We start from the raw sequence: 11,474 nt of genomic DNA on the forward strand, positions 1-11,474 counted from the left end.
ACAGAAAACTCCGATTGGACAGATAGTCTACCCTGCAGAGATCTGAGAAAAGGCTAACCATAGTCCTCATAAATCAACTGGAGTTTAAAACGCCAACACAAAGAAAACGAAGGTAACGGACATCCTTAACACCCTAACCCACCTGAACAATCCCGGAAGTGGAACGTCGTGGATACAGACTAGCATGTGAGTAATATTTTGGATCCACAGGATAAATACTGGGTAACATACTACATAACTGGCTTAGACAGAGGTTTATCTTTTCAGTAATATTTAACAATCACGTACCTATGATGATACACTAATGTACCTTTAAATAACCCTACTTACCCTGAGAATTCAATGTGAGTTTTGAGGATCTGGTCAGATTGAGTTTAATGTTGTTGACCAATGAGTCAATCATTTATAAGGTATTCTCATATATTTTATGTCATATCATACTATATCTGTTAAAATAAATAAGATGCATTTTACATATGATAATTCAAATTTACATATCAAGGATTTTAATCCCTCTTGAATAAGATCCTAAAATTCATCATGAAAAATGTTTTAAAAATATTGGTATTTTGTAGCAAAAGTTCTGGGGTAACTCATAATATTAACACTAACCAATAATGTGTTGTACCTTTGTACCAGCAAATCATTTTTGAAAATAAAGTTTGTTTTCGAACTACAGTAAAAGCAAGTAATATACGTTTTTTTTGCTGCAAATGCTGACAGTTTTGTTATAGAGCAATATTGCACAAGATAAGTCAAAGATTCTCTCTATATGTTGCATACATGTATAATATTCAGATAATGGCACATTTGATTTTACAATATGCTCTGCTCTTTATAATGAAGCAATATATTCCACAGCAGACCTGCCTGTTAAAGTCGGTTCACATTCACAGGCCAATTGTATTATGCACATGCACACAGCTGGGCTCAAACTCACTTCTAATTCTTTAACAGTGTGTTTTTTTTCCCACAGCCTGTTGCTCTGTGTTCTGGGAACACATTTCTTCCAGATTAAAGAACAAGGCCATACCAAATCTCAAATCTCCAACATTAAAGAGAAATTCACATCATGAATCAAGTAATGGCAACCATGCAGTCGAGGAAATGGCCATTAGATTACTGCACGGAAAGGACGGTGGATTAACTTTCACTTGAAGCAGCTGTTGAGTGTAATTTTTCAAACGTATTTAAATAATTTGAACTCTTTTTAAAAGCAGCAACCATATGTGCAATATAACATATTCAGGCATCCTTAAGAGTAACATGGATGTGTGTGTATGTGTGTGTGTGTGTGTGTGTGTGTGTGTGTGTGTGTGTGTGTGTGTGTGTGTGTGTGTGTGCGCGTGTGCGTGTGCATGTGTGTGCGCTTTCAGAGGATTGCAAAGATGTATACGACTGGTGTTGTCATTAGTTTGGTGGGGAAAAAAGGGCTGCCAGTACAGATTAAAGGGAATTTACACATACAATTAATCTATTTGATCATGCTTACATTTAAATAATCAGAGGCCATATTATTTAATCATACACATCCTTCTTTTTGATATTACCACTCTAACAATATTCAATATTATCACCAAATCAGCTATTCTGTTCAAATGATTGGTGTGGATTACCAATAATGGCATTGAATTGAATGTGATCCCAGCATGATCCTGATCCTGATCTTATTTAGAACCAGATTAAGAGGCACGAGGCTCAGCTCACAGGAGAGCCAGATGAACAGTCTTTAGCGTGGCATTTGGTGCATCCCGAGGATTACTTACACTCTGAATTAAATATCACCCCATCCACTGAACACAAAAGTGCAGCTATAATGCTAAATTACAATGCCAGTTCAATTATGTGACCATTAATTGAAAAGATAGGACAGTTATGGTCAATGCAGTGGCGGTGACTGTGGTGACTTAAAGGTCCCATGGCATGAAAATTTCACTTTATGAGGTTTTTATTAACATTAATATGAGTTCCCCCAGCCTGCCTATGGTCCCCCAGTGGCTAGAAATGGTGATAGGTGTAAACCGAGCCCTGGGTATCCTGCTCTGCCTTTGAGTGAAAGCTCAGATGGGCCAATCTGGAATCTTGCTCCTTATGAGGTCATAAGGAGCAAGGTTACCTCCCCCTTCTCTGCTTTGCCCATCCAGAGAATTTGGCCCACCCATGAGAGAGAGACATCATGGCTTTCAAACGAACAAAGTGGCAGTTGGTCAAGGCCACACCCCCACCCTCCACCTCAATAGCTACAGACACAGAAATGACACATACTAAGGAAAGCTCATTGTGGGACTGGCTCTAGTGGCTGTAATTCTGCACCAAGGCTGAATTTCGGGAAAGAGACTTCAGATACAGTATTAGGGGACCACTAAGGCCGATATAAAAGCATCCAAAGAGCACCACGTCATGGGACCTTTAATGTGTGTTTCTACATGTGTGTGGTTCATTGTCTGTGGCTGTGTTTACCTTTAAAACTAAGTTTACATCATGGTGGCCCCAAAGAAGATAACATTTCAATCCTGAGTCAGCGGTGATATGTCTTCTTATCTAACACATTTGACTGATATGCATGGGTGTGTATTTGTGTGTCGGTTATTTGTCTACGGAGGCAAACAGCTGCTGTGTACCTGGCCCAAACCCCGGGCTAAAGATGGCAGGGGCACATGGCCTCATGGAGAATTCCCACCTGCCACTGCACAGCACATAACTTGCTTCAGCAGGAAGCAGCCGGTGTGCACTCGCACACCCCCGTCATACATGTGCTTGCCTGGACACATTTTCAGAGCCTGGCACAGCTCACCTCACACATGTCAGCACTTTCTTTCCCTGTCTTCGCTCTTTTCCTGGATGCTGGCAATCATTGTTCTAATTACCTCTCGGTGTGCTGCTGAAATATCGCAGCACACAGCCCGCTGACACCAGTGGCTTGATTGACGTCAGACGTCATAGAGAGCACGAGGATGGAGAGGGTAGAGAAGCGGATTGGTGACCACATAAACTGAGATCTATGACAGTACTGAGGTCTTATTAGATTGGGTAATAGTGTGAATTTTGTTAGATTACTTAAAAATGATTACTGATTGGAGGTTTGCTCATAACGGAGCCAAATCTAAAATGTCAACTTCTTTTGAAAAGTATTGGAGTCCAGTTTTCAATGATAGCCTATAAATTAAGCAGGAGAAGGAGCTAATTGGATCCCAGATTTTTCAAGATTCAAAGATGTATTCATCGCATACACAATGTGCGCAGCGTTTAGTTGTTGTTTCCATAGACTGTGCATAGCGGAAATCAACAAAAAAGGAAAACAAAACACACAAACAAAACAAAGGAAATAATAAAATGTGAAATTAGACAACAGATAGATCAGAAAGCAAAAGTATGTACAAGGCAGTAAGTAACATAATCTAGGTAAGTAATACTAAAGCGAATATGGAACATGGGATAGGAAATATTGATCAAAATGGGACATGGAAATGTGGGTCAGAATGTGAATGTGGTTATTGTAAAGGATGAAATATGAGAAATAGAGCTTAACTCACTACTGATTTAGTTGTATCATTCTAAACAGTGATGTCTACATACAGCCATACATTTTTTTTGCATATGCTGGCAAGATAAATGTCCTTTGTGGTTAACATGTGCCAATCTACATGAAATAAAATAATTGGAAACAAAAAGGCAGTGCGTGGGTGGGTGGGCATTTCCTTTTTCCTGCTAAACTGAAACTTAACCCTAATAATGATTGATAGGGTGCATATTTTTTTTTATCAGATATCATAGGTACATAGTTAAAAATGTTGCTATTTAACATGTGTTCACCATGTCGGGGAGAGACAAATAAGGGGGAAAGTACATAAACGCTTAAATAACTTCATTACAAGTAGAAACAACAAAGGTGGGTCATATTAAATTAAGTGCAGCTATGTTAGAGGTCTGGCAGTCATCACTTTGATATATGAGTTTTTAAAGCAACATCAGCTCAAAAGAGGCCAACTTCTCTGTGGCATCTCTGAAAAACGGCAAAATTATTTCACAAGGGTCTATTTTACCCACAAACATAGACTATACAGTCTAAGGGCCCTATCTTGCACTCAGCGCAATTGCCTTTGTACACCGACGCATGTATCATTCCTATTTTGCACCCGACGCACAGCGGACTTTTCCCTCCACAGACGCACGTCGGTAAATTAGGGAATGTATTTGCGCTCCCGGGGGCGGTTCAGCGAAAAGAGGAGGCGTGTTCCGGCGCAAACGTTACTTTGTGCTATTCTGCAGTTTCAGAAAACAATTCCGCCACTGACCAGGAAAAACCTGGTCTAAAGTCAGTGGCGCTAGTCTAAAGTCAGTAGCGCGTTATTCAGATGCTATTTTAGGGGCGCATGCTTGGCCATAATGTAGCGTGTGCACAACGCGCATACACTTCTCTCATCTACAGCAGTTCCCATTTTTGAAAACCATACATAATTACAAAGGAAAATATTACTGAAAATGCGCTTCATGTGTTTGGATAGATCAGGAGGCACTTACAGTCCTCAAAAAGTCGCAGCATTCTTTGTGACTTGTTGTGTTTTACACATTTCCATGAATCATGGATGTGTTGATGACATAAATGAGGAAATATTAGAGGACTTAAGGAGACGTGATGTTGAACTACGGCGGGATTGGACACTCCGGCGGAATCTGGTCCGGGAGTAATGCGCGATGCGCTCCTGATGGAGCGGGTGGACGGAGATGGAGTGGGGGGAGGAGGAAGGGGCACAACAGGTGCAGGTGGTGCGTTTGGAGACCCACGCTCCATGGCTGCAGCAATCCTCTCCAGACTTGGGAAGATGCGCCCGAGAGGCCGCAGCAACATCGCCACCCGGCCAAGACAGGCATTTATTACTTTGCCGCATCTCGCATCGGCAGCTCCCGCTGGCGTGTGCCAGGCAAATCCGCCGTCATAATAGCAGTCCGCCATGGAACAAGCGCCCTGCTCTTAAAGGGAATGTGAGATGACGCTCTGATTGGTTTATTGCACGTTACGCCCAAACCACACCTAGCTACTTCAGACCAACCCATTTTAGATTTGCGTCGGGCGCAAGAGTCATTTATCCCGCCGGTATAATAGCAACAGCGCCCAAGATCCGCCCACAAAGCTACTTGCGTTTTGCGTTTCATACTTGCGTTTCAGATCGTTAAAATAGGGCCCTAAGTGTGCTATGGCGATAAGAGGAACAGTAAGGAAAATATTGACAGGATATGCCAAACAGACAGGGAAGTGAAACATACTACCAATACATTACTAAATAGCATCAAACCAATTATAGCCCACCCCCGTTTGCAATGTTGATTTAGTTACATCAAAGTTAAAGCTGTTTCTCATGAGGAGCTTATCTCCTGCAGGTCTTTTGGGACCATAAAAGCCACATTTATTACGCAGTATATGTAGTTTAAAACTCTTATGTTGTATAGGTACGGTTGATGGAATGATGCTGCTTTGAAGCATCCAACATACCTTAATGTATGCTTTGTAGGGCTGGGTTACCGAATTCAATACTTTTTAGGCACCGACCAATTTCAATGCCAAATTTCTTTTTTTGTTATTAAACTTTTTGTTTAAAGAGAGTTAAGTTATACATGTTGCTCTTAAGTCTGTATGCATGCCATTGATCAAGAAAGAAAAATTCACATCATTACAAAAGCACCCACACTCTCTCACATCACAATACCTCTATACCGGTTCTGGACTGGTATGGAATTTAAGATTCCAAAAAAATAAGAAGAGGTAGTGATAACTACAAGAATAAAAATAGAATAAATAAAATAGGTAAAAATACAGCAGTAAGTAAAATAGACAATAACGGCTGTAAAATTAATACATTTGTCTGCTCCATATGTACCTTTTCTCATTCATAAACTTTTTCAATGCCAAATTTCAACACCTAAAGGAGTAAAAGTCTCATCAGCATCAGTGAGCCAATCAGCAAGCAGCTTGCTTCTACCAAGATCTAATAGTGCTAGTGATTGGCTGTCTAACGTTACACGTGGTAAAGTCACGCAGGAAAAACTCTACGATACACAGAGAGACCTGGTCACGTAGTAGGAGCTGAAACATTGTGCCGCAATGTGTAATGTTGTAATTTATTTTTGTTTGATAAAATTGGTATCGAAAAAAGTATCGTTCAGGAACCGGTAACGAAGTAACGGTATCAGTTCTGGTGTCGAACATCTTTGAACAATAGCCATGCCATAATGCTTTGTCTACAGGCACAACACACCCTTGAATAAACCCTTTAATTACTGTGCATTGCCATTGGACAATTTTCCCACAAGTTTGGTTTAGTCTGTTTTATTGCGAGTGAGAACAAACTAAAGAGAAAGAGTGTGTCAGTTTGAAAGTATTGAATTCTGGGCTTTGGTCTCTTCAGGAAAGACACATCACTCTTCTTTTGAAAGCTTGGTCAGTGACAATAGGTGTGCTTAAAATGTCAGTGGTTTCTAATGAAAGGAATAGAAATTCAAATCAAAGCCATTACACCCAACATCTTTTGGTTGGCTAAATCTGTTCACCCTGCTACTGTTCACAGGCACAGTTCTATCTTTGTGATTATTTCACACAGGCAGGCGTGAGGGATTTTATTTCCGGTTCATTTGCTGAATATGGACAGTTCCTGCACTCCAAAGCATGCAAGTACAGTACATTCGAGACTTGAAAGAGAAAAGGCATTTACAGGGAGGTATTAGGTTGAAGGAAGGTGTAATTTGTCAAAACTGGCATTTTTAAATGAATTTGACAGTGGAAGATAATGCAGTCTCAAGAGTTCTCTGTCCAGAATCCCCTCCCTCTCTGTTAGACTCCATCATGTGAAGGCAGAGCCTTCCTTAAATTCTCAGCAGGAGCTTGCTGCTTGGAGACGCTAGGCTACCGAGCCGTGCAGCGTAAACATGGGCTTCAAAGCGAATACTCGATGCTGTCTGGATTTTGCCACAGTGCCCCCCTTTGAGTTATAGCCATTGAATTATGTTTAAAGAGGGCAATAAATATTTCTTTTCTGTTTTTATAAGTAAATATTTAGAGAGTTTGTGGGGACCCTGTAGATACATTCATATTCTAAATACGCTGCAGTAATTGTGGCACCAAGGAGTGAAGTGTGTAAAAATGATGAGATGTACAACCCTCTACCATTCACAGTATTGTACAGAACCCAATCAATTTTGCAACCCCATGTTAACACCCTCTTGTCCTCATTCCAGATGGAGTTGGTTTGTTTTATACTGCTGCCCTGAATGGATAGCTTTCTATCGCTCGTAATGAGCACCATTGAGATGAGGTGAAGTCACTTAAGGGGCTGTCTGGGCAACACATGCAGCCTTCCCAAGATGTACGACCGCAAGCTGCCTTCCTCCTGGCTCACCTCCCACCCTCCCCCCCCCCTTCAGACCCAGCTCTTGTGGTTAAGGGCCTTCTTCCTGCCAGAGGAGGTCGACTGTTGTTGTTGGAATTGCCATGGCCACTTAGAGGGGCTCTCTCAATCAACAGGGACTGCAACTCCTTAAACGGGGGCTCGGGGATCACCGGGAAATACAAAACAAGAAGCAGCACCTAATCTCGCATGCTCCACGCTCTCTAAGTCCAGAAAAATGCATTCAATTTGACCTGACAAATAGGGTAGAGGTTTCCTTAAGTTTTTCATTTTGATAGTGGGTGGCCAATTTTACTAGCATATTTTCTCTGCTTATCCCCCCCATTTCCAGCCTAAGCATGAACTGGCGGCCTCATAGGTGTAGTGTAATGTTTTATCCATGATGGATGATCATACACCTTCCTGAGGGAGGTGGTCAGTGGGCTTTAGGCACAATGTAACGAGCCTATGCTACAGCAGCGCTGCCCAGACTGACAATGAAGTGGAGAGTGCCATATTGCAATAATGGAAAAAGGGGAGAGGGAGAGGGAAAATAAGAGAGGGAGGAGATATAAACAGCACTCCAACAGGGAAGCAAAATACCGCAATCTGTTCTGGCAGAACAGATTGAAACGATTACAGTGAGGGGAATATTCAGTTTAGGGATTTTTTTCCCCCTCCACTCCACCTCATCTGTCATGAAGTGCATGAATGCTCTGACCAGAGTGAGAGAGAGAGAGAGTCACTGCCAGATCACGCCTTGATGTTTGTACCATCTTGGATCAGTCTAGGTTTGATAAATTACATGTGTGAAGAAGGCAAAGACTGATGATAAGAGAAGCACTTAGAAGAAAAAAAATTCAGATAGAAAACAGTTATTAGAGAGTACTTCTAAAATGGGTCTTCTAATATTGTTGTTATTGATTTTTTCTAATGACATCAGAAAACTGATTAAACAAAGATAAGATGTGGCCGGGTTAGCTCAGTTGGTAGAGCAGGCGCACATATGTAGAGGTTTATTCCTCGATGCAGAAGATCCAGGGTGCGAGTCCGACCTGTGACAATTTCCTGCATGTCTTCCCCCCCCTCTCTTTCTCCCTTTTCATATCTGGCTGTCCTATCCATCAAAGGCAAAAATGGCCCAAAAATAATCTTTAAATAAAAAAAAAGGATCAATGCAATCACCTCTCCATGACAACAAACCAGCTCCACCCACTGAGGAAGTCCAGGAGATGCAGGTTGAAAGCTTTTTATATAATTTCTTTAAACTGTTGTGTCTGAGGTCAAGAATGAACATCTGATGGCACTTCAAGATACGTCCCATGCAGTAGAACTACAATAGAATTTCTCAGGAGAACATTTTTTTTTTCTAATGACGCAATTATGGGTATCAGCTGTTTTTGCTAAGAATTAAAGAGTAAACAGACTTTAGAGCAACAATCACCAAGCACCACAAGCAGCAAAGTTCAAAGTGGGAGGCAGGCTTCTCCAGGGTGGCTTCACAGGGGAGGCTCAGTGAATGGAAGTGAAAAAATTTGTTATCAAAAGAAGATCACATAGAATAGATTAAAAGTGTGTGATTTAGTTAAAGAGTTTAAAGCTACAGTACGTTTTCCAAAGTCAGAAACTATAATAAACCCCTTAGGACAGACCTTTTATTAATATATTTGGTGTGGTCTGAATGGTATAGGATATCTTGACCAAATGTTGACTAAGTCTATGTTCAATATTTAATATCATGTATAATTTAAGGAAAACCCTGAACGAATTTTCTTACTAAGTTTGGGTCCCCTTTAAGATTTAAAGAGAAAACCTGATCCAGTTGTTAGGGGTATTAAAGGGAGGTGTATTGAAAATGGTATTAAATTACTATTTTTGTTTTTTATATCATAATTTGTCCTAGTTTTTGAGAGTGTGTTTAAGGTTATTGATATACTTTTTTTTTTTTTATCTTTTGGGCATTTTAGGCCTTTAATTGACAGGACACCTGAAGACAGGAAAGGGGAGAGAGAGGGGAAATGACATGTAGCAAAAGTTCCACAGGTTGGAATAGAACCAGCGGCCGCTCCGGTAAGGACTGAGCCTTTGTACGTGGGGGCGTACGCTCAACCAGGTGAACTACGAGGGCACATACCTATGAGGAACGTGCTTGTTATGAATTATTTTAAAGGGAGAGATGTTTAGTTTCAGTTTTTGGTGTCTTTGGGCTGTGAAAAAAAGCTTATAGATACAGTATAAAAAATAAAAAAAAACATTGGCAGAAAAACTAGTCATTAAACCATAATGCAACTGTTCCTACATTCAGTCAGCTCTCTCTTAATATGTCCCACCTTTGATCACTTAAAGTATAAAGCTAGAAACATTTTAAAGAAAATAATTATCACATGACATGTTGTGTTTTGTGTTCACACGCAGGATGTTGATAGGCACTCTGGGAAACATAGTTAAAGCAGAAGTAGAAGAGGTGGTTTGAGGTTAGATGGGTACACTGAAAAAAGAAACTCCTAAAATACACTGGATGTGAAAAACCAATGATGATATGATGCGCCTGGGATGCATATGACACACTTTCCTGGCTTTCGCCCCCCCACATCCCCCCTCCTAAATGCATAAAAGTGAAAATATTTTCAACAGTTCCAGTGCTTATCAATGTGGCACTTGGGCCAGAAAGCCCCAGGCGTTCCCAGCCATTTTGCTCTGCCATGGTATTTTTGAAGCCGATCCGTTTGTAGCGAGGCACCTCTGTGTGATCCCCACCTGGGGGTTTCAAGGGCATACTTTTCTTAAAGTTAAGATAATCCCTCCCATAAGTAAGTCATACATTCCATTTAAACACTAAAAAACAACGTCAAACCTGATTACACTCGGTTTTCTGCCCTTATAGTTGAAGCAATCAATCAATTCACTATGATTTAATATGTGACCAAAATAACCCTGGCAGCATATCTTTGACACATGTAGGATATACAGTAAACAAGTAAAAACTGAATTAAAGATCTAAACATCTGTATGATCAGAGTGAACCGAGCATGCCACAGCAACATGTCAGGCAGAAAAATGACGCATTAACTCCCCATGGCCCATTACAATGCATTACACTAGCGTGCCTGTCTCCTCTCCCAATAGTTATTTCTTCCTGCCCTGTAATTAGGCCAGCCTGCAAAAAAAAAAGTCGATTTGTTTACCCCGATGTTTCTTTCTCATTATGTTTGGAATACATCCCCCCGAGATTTACTCTGCATGTAGCCTACGGAGCACAGGGGTAGCCAGGGTTGTTTTCAGCAATGATGGATAGTTCTTCTTTTGTTCTCCTAAGGAAACAACGTTTGCTTTTTTCCATTTAGGCATCAGTCATAGAAGTAAGGCACGTCCATTTGCATGTATGAAACCGTAGACAGTGGTTAGGTTTACATAGGATGTAACTGACTTTGGGACTTTGCAAATAACAGTCAAATTTCTCACGAAATGTTACACTGTTGCCTTGACATAGTGTGTGTACTTTTCTATTGATGCAGAGCCCTACGTGACTCACAGCATGTCTGTCGTATCAAAGGTGATGATGTGTTTTTGCAGTATTGTACTCCATATTTGCATGTGGAATGGATATTAAAATGAAACCAGTCGCTTAACAGAAATATATGAGACTGTATTACATATACTGTTGTTTTAAAGGATGCAACTATAAAGTATCTCACTATCATCTCTTTGATTTCCCTTCACCATACCTAGAGATTGGCATGGTTTTATGTCAGTTAGCCTAATAGCTAATTTGATTTGCATTGAGAGATGATTGCCATGCCAAAGCATGCAAGTACATTCGAGACTTGAAAGAGAAAAGGCATTTACAGGGATACCATGCCAATCTCTAGGTATGGTGAAGGACATGTGATGATGTGGGGCTATTTTAATTCCAAAGGCCAAGGGAACTTTATCAGGATGCATAGTATCCTGGATCCATGAAATAACTGGCCTTTAAAAATTAAAATCTGCCTGCCTCTATGGGAATTTAACATAGGGGTGTACTGACTTTTGTTGCCAGCGGTTTAGACATTAATGGCTGTATGTTGAGTTATTTTTAGGGGACAGCACATTTAC

This window comes from Perca fluviatilis, chromosome 3, assembly GCF_010015445.1.
Source record: "Perca fluviatilis chromosome 3, GENO_Pfluv_1.0, whole genome shotgun sequence".
Classification (NCBI taxonomy): Eukaryota; Metazoa; Chordata; class Actinopteri; order Perciformes; family Percidae; genus Perca; species Perca fluviatilis.